Genomic DNA, 17,134 nt, shown 5'->3' with positions numbered 1-17,134 from the left:
AACAAAGTAGTACGAAAGCTAAGCGTCTCGAAAATGCCTTCCAATTTCTTGGAAGTTCTAATAAATCAGCAAACTATGCAATGATGTAAGGAAATTATTATTACTGTTCTTCCGTTTCATCCTTCTTTGAAGTACATTAGATTAATCAATTTCTTATGTTCTGTGCTTTTCTTTCAGCCCTGTATTGCTTCATTCTTTCTGATCTTGGCCTTTTTTCTTCGTCAGGGATTCGGATCGTCCGTTCAGTTCTGATTTTTGATTGGAATCCCTCTTTCTTATCTTTATGTTGTTTTCAGTTTTATTTGTGAACATATTTTCTGTGTTTTGGAGTTCTTTTAAGTTGAAACTTCCTGCCAGATTAAAACTGTGTGCCGGACTGAGACTCGAACTCCAGACCATCGCCTTTCGCGGGCAAGTGCTCTACCAACTGAGCTACCCAAGCACGACTCATGAGGCGTCCTCACAGCTTCACTTCTATCAGCGCAGACTCCGCAGCAGAGCGAAAATTTCATTCTTTTAAATTCTTCTTCGTTTTCTTTAACCAATTTGACTTTTTTTGTCGAAGTAATGAATTTTTTTTTTGATACACTATTTGAGCTCATTCTGAGGATGCGTCGGTAATGATTAATTCCCTTTTTCCTCATTGGTCTAAGATTTCGTCGATTATTTGATAAAGTGTTTTATTTCTGATGAAGATTAGTTTGTTCTTCTGAAATTTGGGGCCTAATATTTTTCATCATATTTTCGCTTGTTTGGTCTCTAGCCTTTCGATTGGACCATGGTTGGTGATAGCTGTTCGGCTCCGTATAGGGCTTCTGGTTTGATTAAATTTTGATAGTGGCTTATTTTTGCATTGCATGAGAGGGACTTTTTGTTACTTGTGTTCCTGGTGAGTTGGAAGGCCAGTTCAACTGTCTTACAGATTCTATAGCCTTTTCCTTGAGGGCTTCCAGATGAAGCGTTCTCCTAGATATTTGTATTCCTTGATGATTTCTGTTTTCTGTTCCCCTACTTTAAAATGTTTCGGTGTGTTTTTTATTTTAGATTATATAAAATATTATAGTATAACTATCATTATGTTATGACATTTTTTACATTCTGTCGTTATTGCTATTAAAATGTTAGGCGTCTGTGCCACGTTGATAATGGAAGTGACAGCAAGTTATATTTGACAGATAGCTGAATTGGTCGGGGTGGGAGGGAGGGAGGGGAGCCAGAACAAACTGCAACACCCAATAGCGGAAACCTTGAAAGGCTCCTTACCCGCGGATGTTTCCTTCATGAAAGTCACAGATAAAGTGTCCTTTCATGGCTTTTGAAGGCTGAACATTCGAAATGCCTCAGAAAAAAATTATATGTGTTATGGATCACTGTTAATCGGTGCAGTGCTACTTCCATGACGAAGTTACTAAAACTACGGGAATGCAGTGTAATAAAGAGATCGCTTGTAAACGATGATCTGCTGAAGCACATTTGTGCGCACAATATAAGCAGTTGTACTGGCGTTCTCATACAGCACAACGCGCGTTGCGTTAGCTTACGAAACAAGTAGCGGATCTATACCTGCCAGATCGAATCTGTGCTTCAGATTCTCGAGCTGGGACGTGAACTGTTAGGGCTGTCGTTTTTGGCTGTCTTCCCGCGCACGTCGGTGCAAACGTAGGACCAGTCCCCTAATTTCACCATCAAATGTGCTGTTGCGACAAGAAAACATAGCAGATATATCGCTACGTACAGATCAAGAGCAAAGCCTCCATTCATTTTAGGGTAAGTAATCATTGCCAAGAAGGAAGGATCAACCGCCTGTCGAAATAAATCGTAGATCCAAAGCAAACGCATGTCCATCGTATTCACACCTGTCAAGGGCGCTTTACAGATTCTCAAAAATTCATTAGCAGATCTTCTACACAAGACTTTCGATTCATAAATAATAATTCCATAAATTTCTTTAACTTTTCAAGCAAACCTCCTATGATGATATCTTCGTATCTGCACTGTGATTGACTCCAGGTTTCGTTTAAGAATATTTACATAGGTTTTTGGTTATTGAATATTTGGCCTGGTATAATAATTTTCCTCTTCTAGTTTAGGTCTTCAGGCAAAAGCACAATGCAACGATTTGAGATGTCTGTGCCACGTAATAGATCATTCTGTTTGATTGTCTCCAACTTTCCAGTTTCTTTTGCTAACTGCGAAACCTGTTGCAACTGCACTTGAGCAAAACTGGAATTCATCGAGGAAAAATGACAACAGCATGATTTACTGCTAAAGGCGGCATGTTACTAGTGCACTTTAGAATTTGTACAGAATATCAGAGTTAACAGCATTAAAATACTGGAAGCCAGAGTTTTTTTACTTCGATCAATCGCATATTATTTTGACTGTTACGGAGGTGTACGATCACCTCGATATGACTCTGCTTTAGGTGAATTAAAACGGTTACTCTGAGACTGTAGTTTTCACTTGTTTTACTCGCTTAACAGTTTTTGAGGGCAGATTATCATCATCATTGCAATTCCATTAAAACTGTATATGTTTGATGGTAGTTACATCAAAGAGTTTTCGTGTTTTTGTAGGCATTCATATTATAGCATGAGCCGTTCCGGCTGCTTGGTGTAATTCGGGAGTGAGTTTTTTCTTGCATTTAAATATTGGGGAACCTCTGCATGTGCGTGATTACTGTTTTATATGTTAATTTCACTTAGCGATTGCAGCAATAAGAATACTGGAAGTACAGTAGCTGCAGGAACTTACAGGCAGACGTTATGGAAAAGACGTCTTAGCCTGTGATTTCACTAATACGGAATTATATCGGTGACGGCATATAACCGCGACTAGTAAGAAAATAAAAGGATACATCGAATAATAAGTTCGGTTGTATCAACCCTTTCACTCGCACCGAATGAGTTGGTATAATGGTTAGTACAGTGGACTCGCGTTGGCGAGGCCGACGGTTCAGATCCGCGTCCGGCCATCCTGATTTAGGTTCTCCGTGATTTTCCTAAATCGCTCCGTGCAGTTGTCGGGATGGTTCTGTTTGAAGGGGACGGACGATTTTCTTCCACTTCCTTGACACAATCCGAGTAAATGCTAAGTCCCTAATGACCTCGATGTCGACGAGATGTTACATCCTAATCTTCCTTCCTTTCATTCACTTGTTACGCAGTTCATACCTTTTTATAGCAGATGCGGTAGGATGCGTTTAAGCATGCAAGGAAGAGTATTCTGTTAAAAAGGAATAAATATAACCTTGAAAAACTTGATATTTCATACGAATCTTAATTACGTCAACAAGATCATCAGCAAATATAAACAACCCGAAACAACTCTAATACTTACGTTTAATTTTCTGCTCGCAAAATTGAAAATTATCTCTGGTAAAACCTAAAAAATTTTCTATAATTATTAGAGAGCGTAAAATCCAAAAGTCCGCTAGCAGGAAATATTTTTTTAGTGATTACATAATTAGTGAACTTTTCACTACTGGATTTTTAGCTTGTGTTGCAATGTTCATTATATTACATGCAGTTTAATCGATGCAAATTAAAAGACATTATTTTCAGTAGTTAGTTGTGGTTCTCTAAGGAACCACTGGAAAGCTAACTATTAAGGGTATATGTATTTAACTGTTTTACGACACTCGATGACCGAGAGGGTTATGGGATGTATTCGAAATCGCGACAAAGTAATGAGCTTCTTATTGTGGATGTGTGAATCGACTTGAAAGACCTTTTTTATAAAAAAAAATAAAAAAAAACTGTGGTGAAACTTCGAGTTTCATGTAGAAAGTGAACTATCGCAAGCAATCCCCAAGATGACTAAACAAGTCATCTTTTTTACAGGCAGTGAAATATGAATATTCTTGTACATGATTTCCTAGTTTTTAAATAGTTCACAGCACTGAAATTTTGGATCACCATGTACTTACTTGGAATTTAAGTTTGTGCTTTGCGCACATTTTGAAAAACAACCAATAAGCAGTTAATCACAGCGCAAATGACTGGTACAAAAATCGAACAAAAACTGAGCACAGAGACATACAATCTTCCACACAGAATAAAGTACTGTTAACCATAACATTCTCAATCGTAAATTTTCGGTGCAAATAACTTTCTGCACTGGGTTTCTGTGTGGCTGCAAAGACAAACTGTGGAAGAGAAATAGTGTGAAAAGAGCCAGGTAACAAAGTATGAACAAAAAATGTTCATTTTCAAATTTTCGAATGTTTTCTTACAAACTCAGATTTATTTATATACAGATGGAGAAGAGAATTTTCCTGTTGTTTTGCAGAAAGAAGATAAAAAGCCCACTTATGGTGCTGTAACTTCAGCTAAATATGTGTGGGTGAAAAGAAGGGAAAGAAATTGCGTATGCTCCACGTGGAGCTCATCCAGAGACAAATTTATTTGGTTTCTGTTGTTCTACTGTTACTAGAAAAATGAATCATCTGTGTTCTGTCACTCTGAACATACTACTTGACTTTCTAAAGAGCTACAACGCGGCGACTATAGGAGTCGCTGTTTCGATTTAAGCAGATTGGCCTTAGTCGGTACCGACAGCTGTTTCGGCGGCAGCCAACCATAGTTAGCAGACGACAATGTGTTCGACGCGTCTTCGCAAACGTAAACAAAAGCAAACGTCAATACACCGAGTTATAGATCACAGAAATGTTATATTATTTGAATTTGAAATGGCTTAAATTTGATGATAACTTCAATGAAGCTATTTTTTGCTACAAAATACGTAGTAGTCACTATATAAATTAGCCAGTATGCGTATCACTAAACTTCATGATCCTCTTTAGCAAGGCTGCACTTTTTTCTGTGTAGGTAGCACCTCGCTTTCTAAACTGAGAAAGTGCGTGTAGTAGTTTATTTTGCTGCTTTTCAATGTCGCAACATTTTACAAGATTTAGCGCCATATTGCGAGCTAGCTCCAAATCAGAACTCTCTTTCCAGGAACGGGAGCGGAAAGTGTTTGAAGATGTCACCCACGATGAAACAGCATCAGACTCATCACTTATTTTCAAAATAATATAAGTCGCTTCTTAACTCACGAGTCTGCATGGTGAAATCGACCCGGAAGCGATATGTCTACGACAATTTTGCATACTACATTATTGGAAGCTAAGGTTGGTAGCGACCGGAAACAAGTGAATATCGTTGTGAACTCCACATTTATCGAAACAACAGCTCCTATTAGTCAGCATGTCATGGCTCGTTAGAAAGTGAGCAAGTAGTCCAGCATCGCAAATAAATAGTGAACACCTACCTCTTTCTGGCATCACGCGTCAGACGGTTGCGATACGTTAACGATGTTGGGCCTCGGCCGACGTTTTGCGCCCATCGCCTCGCGGAATAACGGAGACAACAGACTCTGTCGGCACTTTTGCGCAGAAACTGGCGCAATGATGGACGTCCCTTGTGCAAGCTCACGCCACACGACGACTGCGTGTGCTACCCCAGTGTGAATCAGAAGAGTGAGCTGGGAGTTTTGCGTCGGTGCGGGCGGCGGCGCGCGCGCGACCGCCGCGACCGGTCTCCCTGGCTGATTCACAGCAGCTGAGTGGTCGGACGTTCCGGCAAAAGATGACACTGAGGCGATCAGAAGCGACGCTTTTGCCTGGCTGCTGGAGCATCTGGTCACCTGAAGTCTCCCTTGCACTACGCAAGGCGGTTTTCGGGGACACTAACGGTTATCGGTTACATTGTTTTTTTTTTTCGACGCTAGTTTAACTTAAGTGCTAAAACCGGCTCGAAATAAGCTGTTTCTCAAGTAATCAATTTTCTGTTTTTTATTCCCATTATTTCATGTAATGAAGGTAGAAATCGAATAAAAATTGAAAAATTTTGATTCACTCAATTTCAAGATGCATAGAATCAAAATATTAAATTAAATAGGCAAATAAAAGAAACTTAGTCCGTCCACTATTAACTGCTTTCCCCGAAAAATTCCAATTTTTTTGAATTTCTGCTAAAAATCGTGTTGTAATCGGGTATCACACCACTATTTAGGCATTACGAATAGTCAGTGCTACAGAGTAGAACTCTGTTAATCGTGTTGGTTAATTGGTACTTTTTCAAGCGCATAGGCAAATAACGGGATATTATATAGGCACAGCCTGCACATCAGCTACTTTCTATTGTACGCTATGAATGAATTATTAAATTTATAATTTATTACTGTTACCATAATATCCTACCCTTTTTATTGCTGTTCAGAAATGACAACCAAATTTTTAATGAATGTCGAAGCAAGAAAATAACTGTATACCCGGTAACAAATGCTCTGTCTATTCATGATGTTAATTAGGATGAATGAGATAGCGCCTTACATTGTAGAGATTCCTCAGTGGAAATCAGAATAATCAAGTATTCCAGGATAAACATTTTTAAGAATAGTTTACAAGGGATTACCTGGGATGACATTTGTAACGAAACAAATGATGATGTAAAATTCAAATCATTATCAGAAAGACCACTAAACAGCCATGTAAAAAACAAATGGATCACTAGAGGGACTAAAGTACCTTGTGAATGAAAAAGGGAAAGGTATATTTTGGTAATAACTAGTAAAGATTATACAGTGATTGCACACTATCAAAACTACTTGAAGTTTCTAAGAAAGATTATTTAAAAAATGGTTCAAATGCCTCTGAGCACTATGGGACTTAACTGCTGCGGTCATCAGTCCCCTAGAACTTAGAACTACTTAAACCTAACTAACCTAAGGACATCACACACATCCATGCCCGAGGCAGGGTTCGAACCTGCGACCGTAGCGGTCGCGTGGCTCCAGACTGTAGCGCCTAGAACCGTTCGGCCACTCCCGCCGGCAAAGATTATTTAAAAAATCAAGGAAATGCACATTACGTCAGCAATCAGAAATTCCAACAAAAAACTTATGGCTATGTGGAAAGTAGTAAAACGAGAGATAGGAAAAAAAACACAGAACAGGATAACACTACTATTAATTTAAATGCAAGGGCCATAAATTATTAGTAGTAGGTAGTAGATATGTCTAATAATCTTTCTTACAAGCAGTAGAAAATATGGGGACGGGCAGTTCAAGAAAAGCTCCAAGTAGTACGTCGAAGAAGTAAGTCACATAACATTCATGGATGGTTTAATAACTTCGATTTCTGAAATTACAAAAATTATATAATCTCTCACAAGAAACGCTTTTATCTTATGTTTACAGCAGAGTCCAAAAGACTTGTTCCCATTTAACAAGCTCTGTCTTTTCGTAAATATGTAATTCATCCCTAACTCAGGCCATTTTTTTAGAGAACTTCAAATATGCCATTGTTAAACCGTTCTTTAAGAAAGGTGCTAGGAGAGATGTCAACAACCACCGACACGGTGCACTACTGACGTCATATTTCAAAATTTTGGGGAAGCTAATGTATTTTAGAATAATATCCCACTAGATCAACGATAATGTCCTCAGTAAATTACAGTTTGGATTTTAGAAGCGTTGCTCAACTGAGAATGCAGTTTACACGTTCACTCAACATATTTTACATGCATTAAATAACAAAAGAGCACCAGTTGGTATTTTCTGTAACTGTGTGAATCACAACATTTTCTCATGTAAACTGGACTTTTATGGAATTGATGGGACAGACAAACAGTGGATGTCCTATCCTATCAAAAGAATGCAGAAAGCTGTACTTAATGATACAAACATTGTAAGCAGCAAGATTCTTCTGACTGTGGAGAATCTACTTACAGTATCCCACAAGACTCAGTTGTAGGTCCACTATTGTTTCTCACATCTGCAAACGACCCTCCGTCTAGTATACAACAATCAGAATTAGTTCTTCATGCATGTAGCCCTAGTATTGTAACCAGTTCAAGCACACGCACGGAAACGTAGAAAACGGCAAGTAATTCTCTAAAAAGTATTATTGAGTGGTTTTTTTGTGAATCGTTCCACTTTCAATTACAAAAAGGAAATATTCAGCTGTGCACATCTACACCCATGTTGAGTGCAGCAAACTGCCCAGTTTAAATTCTCACGAATTTAAAGCGGAAAAAAACCATTTTGGAACACCTGTAACAAATTCGTTCAGTCACATTTGCACTTCGAATTACTGCAAATCTTAGGGAGAGTCAAATAAGTAAGTTGATATATTTATTTTCTTTCAATAATATCATATGGAATAGTGTTCTGGGATAATTCATCTTTAAGAAAGAAAGTGTCCATTGCTCAATAATGTGTTGTACGAATAATATGTGGTGGTCACCCATGTTCATCTTGTTGGCATCTGTTTAAGGAGATAGGCATTTTGACTACTAACTCACGATATATTTATTCTCTAATGAAGTTTCCTGTAAATAATCCAGTGCAGTTCAAGAGAAACTATGGTGTACGTAACTACAATACCAAAGATAAAATGACATGCATTACTCCACATTAAGGTTGCCTTTAAGACAAAAATGGGTGCGCAATGCTTCTACTAGACTGTATCTCATCAGTTATCCAATGAAATAAAATGTCTGACAGACAGCAAAATTAAATTTGAAAACAAACAGAAAAAGTTATTCCTTGATAATTTCTACTATTCCGTATAGGAATTTCTATTTTTGTTATTCGTAGAAAATGATGAATAGGAGTTACTAATTCAAAATTTATTTAAAAAAAAACACACGTGTATGGTCATCATGTAGCGATATTTACATATGAATGTGGAATGTGAATATAAACTGGCTCATTCAACATCAGTGCTCATCATCCATGGAACACGAAACAAGAACGAAGAAATATCTTCAAAGAAGTACAGAAGTTTGCATGTCCGTGTAAATATGTAAAACGCTAAGGAAAAGTTCGTATTTTATTATCTAAGTGCTTGTCTTACTTAAATAATATTACAACGTAGATTCTGACGGCCGTTATTTGCGTCCTTGGTGGTTTTACTTTTATGGGAATTAGGCCGAGCTCCAGGTACGTTTCTGAGACTAGCTTTTCGCTTCCTAATCCAGGAGACATCATCCAGGTATACAAAGACTCAGATAGCAGTTTCAAACTTAAACAAGATCAGCGAGCCGAACTTTTTATGTATCCGTGTACGTGTTCGTATACGTATGCGTCGAATCGTGACGTCGTCGGATCTCTGCCTTTCGCGCCGACGTATGTTTATGGAGCTTGTACTTGGGAAGAGATGGCACTGTTCGCTTTGTGTAGCAGTCAACTTGTATCATTTCAGTCCTTCTTATTTTCTGTTAAAGTTTTTTTTGCGCTTTTGAAGAATTCTTTGCTATTAAACGTATGTTTATTGTAGTTGGGAAGAGATGACACTGTTCGCTTTATTTAGCAGTTTATTTGTATCATTTCAGTGCTTCTTATTTTCTGTTAAAATTTTTTTTGTGATTTTGAAGGATTCTTTGCTATTAAAGGATCCATTGCTGCTGAAATTGTCTTCGTGTTTTTGAGCAGTTGGCATTCTTGGAGTTCGTAATGCTTGCTCCATTCACTGCCTCCGCGTACCAAGATGGTATGAGGCCTGACGGCGGTCAGTAACTGATCGAAACCAATAACAACAAAAATAAAGATTTCTTGCGACCGACACTTTATGTTCATTTTAAAGTACTCAGAAACACCGCTGTTCTCCGAGAGAAATCTTCTTAAAAATTACATTTGAAATTAGACAAGTTGTCTGCGTTAGAGCTAAAAAAAAAGGAAAGGAAACAGGGCTAACTATAGTAAGCTCTGAACACACGTCGTCACAACTTCGCGGGCGTCAGATGGTCTGAGCTTCTTTGAAACCGCTCTCTGAGTCTTTATAGCCTCTGGTGATAGAGCCTTTCTCCAACATTAGGCACAGAAACATTCCTTGGACCACGACCGTAATACCAATGAAACAGAAATTTGCTAAAAGAGTTTATCCTTAATATTTTATGTGCACAATGGGCAGTTATTTTAGAAAAATCGATATTTCATTCTCTTTCATTTTCTACATTGGTTTATACTCGCACATCTACATCTCGCTCTTAGCTCAACGAATCATTATAATCTCCGGGGTAGAGGAGGATTTTTTTTTTAACTATACACTGAAGTCTGTTCCTGTTCCACTCTCGATTGCACCGTGAGAAGAATGTCTGCTTTTACGCCTCTCTGTGAGCCCACATTCATCTTATAAATTCTCTACGGGACGGTTTACATAGCGGGCTGAACATCCGTGGTTTGTACATTGAAACAAATGTCTTAGATTTGGCAAGCACGTTTTTGAGAGATGTACGTTGCCTCGCCTGTGATGATGATGATGATGATGTTTGGTTTGTGGAGCGCTCAGCTGTGCGGTTATCAGCGCCCGTACAATTTCCCGATCCTTATACAGTACAGTCTCGACACTTTCACGAATGATGATGAAATGATGAGGACAACACAAACACACAGCCCTGGGCAGAGAAAAACACCAACCAGGCCGGGAATCAAACCCGAGACGCTGTGAACCAGAGGTTTCTGCACGCTAAGATTTCTCAATATTTACTTTTCTGTCTCTCAGTAATGAAACAAGTCTGTGACCATTCGCGCAACCGTTCTCTTATTGACAGTACAGACCTTCAAATCCGGACGACCACACCTGGCTCGTTGCAGAACGTAGGTACTTTATAAAAAATAACTTCCGCTTGGGAAAAGAATGATCAGTTTCTGCAAAATCCATAGCTCTTGTTAGATCTGGGCGGCTGTGCCTACTTCACGGTAACATTACATCAGCTTTGGTTAGTTTTGTACACCAGACGTTTTTTATATCTGTACTAAAATAAAGACATCGCATTAGCTATGCTGGAAAGAGAAGAGAAATATATGAGGAAATGTCAGTCAAATGCTTAAGTTTTGTCTGTTGATATATTCGTCGCAGGTGGTCCATATACGCATGTCGTTCAATAAGTAATGCAACACATTTTCGTTTTCTGAAAGCAGATTGGTTTTTGAAATCTGGTAGTCAAGGAAGGCAGGATTCGGTTACGATTGTGGATGGGGCCATAATCAGTTACTATTGGTTCCCTTTTGCAATTCCACGCATTTTAAACGGTAATTCCAGACTCAGCAATAAATATCACACGTTATTATTGCAAGAATATACAACTGTGTAATTAATAGTGCTATCAGTGCGTTACAATTTACCAAATGAACATAAAATACAGACACAGCAAATAATGTTTTAAAAACACGAAAATGTGATCCCAATTACAATGTTAAGGGAAGTAACCACAGTCATGGCTGAAGGCCTTTAACGCAAAGAACGGTAATTATAAAAAAGTTTACCAAACGCACTGTAAAACAACAATGCAATAGCAAAGGTTAATTTAAAAAGCCAGGCAACTGACCACCAAATGGATGAGACAAAATGTTGGTAAACTTCACAAGATGGTAACTCAGACTAGTGGCAGTCTAACGAATGACTAATGATAATCTTGCTGACCATTTAAACCTGCTGTAATGCCAAGAATGGCAATTATATAAAAAATTTAAAAAACATACAGCAAAACAGCGAATACAACAGCAAAAGTTAATTTAAAAGCACTGCTAGTATGGCTAATTGATATTTAGTTTTTTGCCTTTTTATTAATAAAAAATTAAAAAAAACGATTGTCACCGGGACCTAAGAAATATCAAAATGTACCGGTTCTTCAGAACTAAAATACCTGTATTGGTTTTAACCGGTCGGTTTTTCCCATCCCAGTGCGAGGGTATCTTCATCATCCGAGGGCCTGGTTCTCTCAGGCTAGTTAGGCCCTGACTAGAAGGTTTCTGCTGAAAGAACACAGTACGTTAAATGTTCAGTTGATCTACTGGCTCCCTACTCCTCAGTCAGTAGAAGCCGTTAGACGTTTAAATGCTTCGGCCGCTTGTCATTTGTTTTTAATTACAGGCAGACTTATATAGTTAACAGAATGGAGAGAGGTTACCATTGTTGTCTACCTTGTTACTGTTTTGGACTTCACTCTATTACATACCGATTCCTTTCGTTGTGGTAAGTGTACATACTACTGCGGAAGTGTGAAGCAAAGGTTAATGTTCCTGCACTGTCAGAGGTAGTTGTGGTTTGTCTCCCCCCTCCCCCCTATGCACCCCTTCCCCCCTCCCCCCCAACCTCTCCAGTCACCACCGTCCCCATCCCTTGTACGGCTCCACACCCCGGGGTGAACTTGTCGTTAGGATCTGACGCATTCCGCACAAAAGGTGGCGTAAATTTCCGCTGACCAACTACGCTGTACTCGTATCATCGACAACTATGGAAACACCATAATGAAGTCCGTTTCAAAGATCCCAACGCTATAGTAACTAGAGTGCTGTTTCAAGGCAACGGAGCATTGAAAATTTATCTCAGACATGTTACCTTCGAATATAAAATGTCAATGACGCAACGGTGGCGAAACCCGTCAGGAGAACTAGTATAAACATCAGTAACGTTCCGCTGTTCATGTAACCACCATCGTCTTGTGGTTAGAGTGATAAATGTAAATAGGGTAATAAGTGTGAAATATGTTCAAATCTCTCTACACGCAGTGTTTTGTTTCTTTTTTCTTTTATCTTTCAGTTTGTAATAGATTGTTGGACGTTATTATTGATGTAATAAATGGCTGTGACTGGAACATGGACCTGTAACATTATTTATATTCTTCCTTGTCACAAATAACTGTTTCCTTACGAATGTTGCGATTTCCGAGGTATCACCAACTACAGCCATGTGCTAAAATCTTTCATTGTTGACTACTTAGCCTATTTGAATTTAGGTGCCCCAAATTCCCAATTGTAATCATTTGTACAGTTAAACTAAAAAGAAAGCAGCCCCTGTTGCTTCAACCAACTTCTGAACGAGACATTCTGTTTAGTACTAGTCAGCCTACTTACAGGTCTTTTCTACTGGTTTGAAGCCATTTCCCATCTAGGCAATCATTCTTAAATAATGTTTTGCAATCGTACACACGTGTAACAAAGGACCCATTTTTGCTTCGAGAAATATAATTCCTCTATACACGCATGACGATAGTGTTAATATTTTATGCCTTATATACCTTAGTAAGGTATTCCTGTTTGACATCTTAAGGGGTTTTAACCTTGTATGTAGACTTAAATAGTGTGTAGCTTCCCCAACCTACATTTTCAATTTCTTTTGTCACTTCTCACGATTTATTTCCTCAAAATACCTGCAATGCTTTGGTGTTATCATAATGTAGTAGCAAAGAGGGGAATTTGTGTACATTTTCGGCGAATTTCGACAAACGGCAACCATTTTAATGACCTGGTGTAGTAAGGTGTTGTCCTACTAATAATTCGATAAATTTTAATTGTTTCTGCTAGTGACAGGTTGAAATAATTTTAATACTGTAATTAGATTATAGGCTCATTTGACACTTTGCTTCGTCCGCAACTTAATTTGTGCTTATAAGGATTCCAGTGTTACTTTTCTTTGAAACCTGATATGTGTGCCGACCGCGGTGGTCTCGCGGTTCTAGGCACGCAGTCCGGAACCGCGCGACTGCTAAGGTCGCAGGTTCGAATCCTGCCTCGGGCATGGATGTGTGTGATGTCCTTAGGTTAGTTAGGTTTAAGTAGTTCTAAGTTCTAGGGGACTGATGACCACAGCCGTTAAGTCCCATAGTGCTCAGAGCCATTTGAACCATTTTTTTGAACCTGATCTGTGTCATTACTCTTGTTATACAAGCAGTATGACTTAATTACCCTTGACTCAATATCCTGTTTCTACTACTGCAGTCTTCTGTAATTGAATTACTACACGTTTTTTAATAGTGGGTAGAGGCATGGCAAGAAATGTATAGAGAACGTAGACACACCACATCGTATCCGTTATGTGGTACGTGTGGACCACATGATGCATTGGATAAGTAAATTGAATTTAACTTCAGGCCATGACTAGCGACCACATGTACACTGAACCAAGTCAAAAACTTCCACAATGAGCACAAGAGAACACTGGAAGTTGAACATAATATGACGTGGGAGATAAGAGTACAGCAAAGCCCGTCATTGAAAAAATGTAATCAGCCCCTAACGGCTACTCTGGGATGTCCTATGTGGGGTCTGGGTTTGCTTCCTCCGCACCCCACAATCCCCTCCCTCAATCGGTCAACTTAAGGTTAACATTTCAGGACGCAATGGAAAATCAGTTTCACATGCCAGCAGAAAATACGTACAGCATCAAATGTCTGTTGTTATGCTGAAGGCAGTTGTCTTCCATTGTAAAATATAGTCTCGAAGCGGTTGTTTTCGTACTGTAGCAACAGTTGAGAGGTTAACAGCATATTGTCTTGGTAGAGAAGTTGGAGTTTATGACAATGCTCTCTTTTGAAAAACTTTCAATGGTATTTTGTTGCAGAGTTATTAGTTTTCATAGGTTTAACTTAAAGTTTATTTTCTTCCCATAATAGAAATAAATGGGATGTGTGACGACGATAATTAACTGACTGGTGTATTTTAACCCTTTAAGGTACTGAGCTATGCGTATATGATCATATGAACAGTTTTATATTCATTGTTTCAAAGTACCGTACTTTACCCGTATGTGTCACTGCCCACCAAAGGCGCATTGGTTGTAGTAAAATTACTACATGTTACTGTGGCTGAAGAAAGGTTGCATTTAGCATTATTGGATGTGAAATGACTTAAAACAATTCCACTTTGGTGAAAAACACAGAACAATTCCACATTTTCTGCATTTTACAGCTGACTATCCCTGAGGGCAAAGTCTACATCTTCCTTCTTGTCCCATTCGCTGGCCAGTGACCAAGACTGTCACATTGTGTATCATTCACTGGCGCAGGAGCTGCTCTTTTCTTCTTGTGGTCAGTACCCAAAGTCAAGCTTCCTCTTCCCAGAGAATGTAAGTCCATTTGTAATGCCTCAGGTTAATAATTCGCTAATATAGTACTTTTGTATAATAACTCGCCTTCAAGACTTCCTAATTCCGATCACAAAGAGTGAGTTGCACAACAAACAACAGCACCATAAAGTCGAAAGAAACTGCTATACTCGTAACTGATGCTCACATAACCTTGCACTATGTCTGCTGAATTTGCACACTATTCAGAAGCTTTTCACCGGGGAGCTTAAACGTCGCTTCCAAGCACCATTACCCATCCAAGGACGAAACTTGAAACATGTTGCAGAAAACAATGTGCAATTTCGATGTTGTCTGAGAACGATATTACCAAATAACTGGTTAATTTTCAATATAGCACAGAAAACAATGGAATAAGACAGACTTAAACGACATACTTTACAAATAAGCCTCCAGAAAATAAGACCAATATTGGCAAGAAATTACACTTAAACTGAATTAAAATAAACTAAATAAAAACAATTCTTTTTCTGTCCCTAAACGATGCTAGCAGTTTCTTTACGGTTGTCGATTCTAAGCAATATTGGTCACCTTAGAGAACCTTGATGGAAAGAAAGAAAGTCATTCGTATGAGTTTGTTGTCTTTTATTTACAGTGTTCGTCACCCGATACGGTGTTTCCTGAACGAATTGGGTCTTGTTAATTCGCAATGACAGTGGTTCCTCACTCAAAAATTATTCATCATTTCAGGGGGACCACTATAATGGCAACTAATGATTTTAACTTCCCATAGTACAATCGAGATGTAATATCAGTAGTAACACGCCCACGGCACAGTGTTGTGATTACTCGATGAACGCATACTTTACATTATTTCAGCAGTCGAATTTCACAGTGCTCATTGACGTGCGGGACACAGACAGTGCTCAAGAAGAATGACGTAATTAGAATTTCAAAGAAGGCAGATGCCGACAGAGGGGAATAGTACAGAACCATCAGTTCAATAAGTGACTCGCCCGCATCTCGTGGTCGTGCGGTAGCGTTCTCGCTTCCCATGCCCGGGTTCCCGGGTTCGATTCCCGGCGGGGTCAGGGATTTTCTCTGCCTCGTGATGGCTGGGTGTTGTGTGCTGTCCTTAGGTTAGTTGGGTTTAAGTAGTTCTAAGTTCTAGGGGACTGATGACCATAGATGTTAAGTCCCATAGTGCTCAGAGCCAGCCAATAAGTGACTCAAATTATTTACAGAAAGGAAAGACTGGTAGAAGAAGACCTCGGAAAATACCAGGTTCCGTTCCGGAGTAATGTATGAACAAGGGGAGGTAATACTGACTTCGCTACATCTCTTAGGTGAACTGTAAAAAGACAAGCTTACTTTTGTAATACTTGTATAAAATGAAGGTGGAGGGAGAAGAAAGGAAAGGGACTGCTGATGTCAGCTGCATCGGGACTTTGTGCGGCATCAGCGAAGACAAGTGAAAATGTGTGCCGGACTTGGAGTCAGAGTCTCCGGGCATCCTGATTTAGGTTTTCCGTGATTTCCCTAAATCGTTTCAGGCAAATGCCGGGATGGTTCCTTTGAAAGGGAACGGCCAATTTCCTTCCCCATCCTTCCCTAACCCGAGCTTGCGCTCCGTCTCTAATGACCTCGTTGTCGACGGGACGTTAAACACCACTAACCTAACCATTGGAGTCAGACCCGGGATCGTCTGCTTACTTGGCAGATGCGTTAAGCACTGTGTCACTTGGACGCAGCGTTCGGGGACTATCTCAGCAAGCCTCTCGGCCGACCCATATTTCCATCCAGAGCCAATTATTCACAGTCCCTGTCTATGTACTCCATGCTCACCACTTTGAGAGGAGGTCGGACGTACACTATGTGATCAAAAGTATCCGAACACCCTCAGAAAAAAAGTTTTTCATATTAGGTGCATTGAGCTGCCACCTACTCCCAGGTACTCCGTATCAGCGACCTCGGTAGTCGTTAGACATCGTGAGAGAGCAGAATGGGGCGCTCCGCGTAATTCACAGACTTCAAATGTGGTCAGGTGATTGGTTGCCACTTGTGTCATACGTCTGTACGCGAGATTTCCGCACTCCTAAACATCCCTAGTTCCACTGTTTCCGATGTGATGCTGAAGTGGAAACGTGAAGGGACACGTAAATCACAAAAGCGTACAGGCCAACCTCGTCTGTTGACTGACAGAGACCTCCGACAGTTGAAGAGGATCGTAACGTGTAATAGGCAGAAATTTATCCACACCATCGCACAGGAATTATAAACTGCATCAGGATCCACTGCAAGTACTACGACAGTTAGATGGGAGGT

At 39.5% G+C, this 17,134-nt stretch overlaps 1 long non-coding RNA gene across 1 annotated transcript in view; it reads right to left on the bottom strand.

Moving 5' to 3' along the window:
* The window catches only part of LOC124712508, a 198,584-nt gene extending 193,204 nt beyond the window's left edge, over window positions 1-5,380 (bottom strand). Inside the window, exon 1 of the long non-coding RNA XR_007005583.1 lies at window positions 5,272-5,380. This is a non-coding gene — a long non-coding RNA (uncharacterized LOC124712508). The remainder of the gene's footprint in view (window positions 1-5,271) is intronic.
* Window positions 5,381-17,134: the final 11,754 nt, after the last annotated feature.

Source organism: Schistocerca piceifrons, chromosome 8, assembly GCF_021461385.2.
Source record: "Schistocerca piceifrons isolate TAMUIC-IGC-003096 chromosome 8, iqSchPice1.1, whole genome shotgun sequence".
Classification (NCBI taxonomy): Eukaryota; Metazoa; Arthropoda; class Insecta; order Orthoptera; family Acrididae; genus Schistocerca; species Schistocerca piceifrons.
This window is presented reverse-complemented; position numbering and strand designations above follow the sequence as displayed.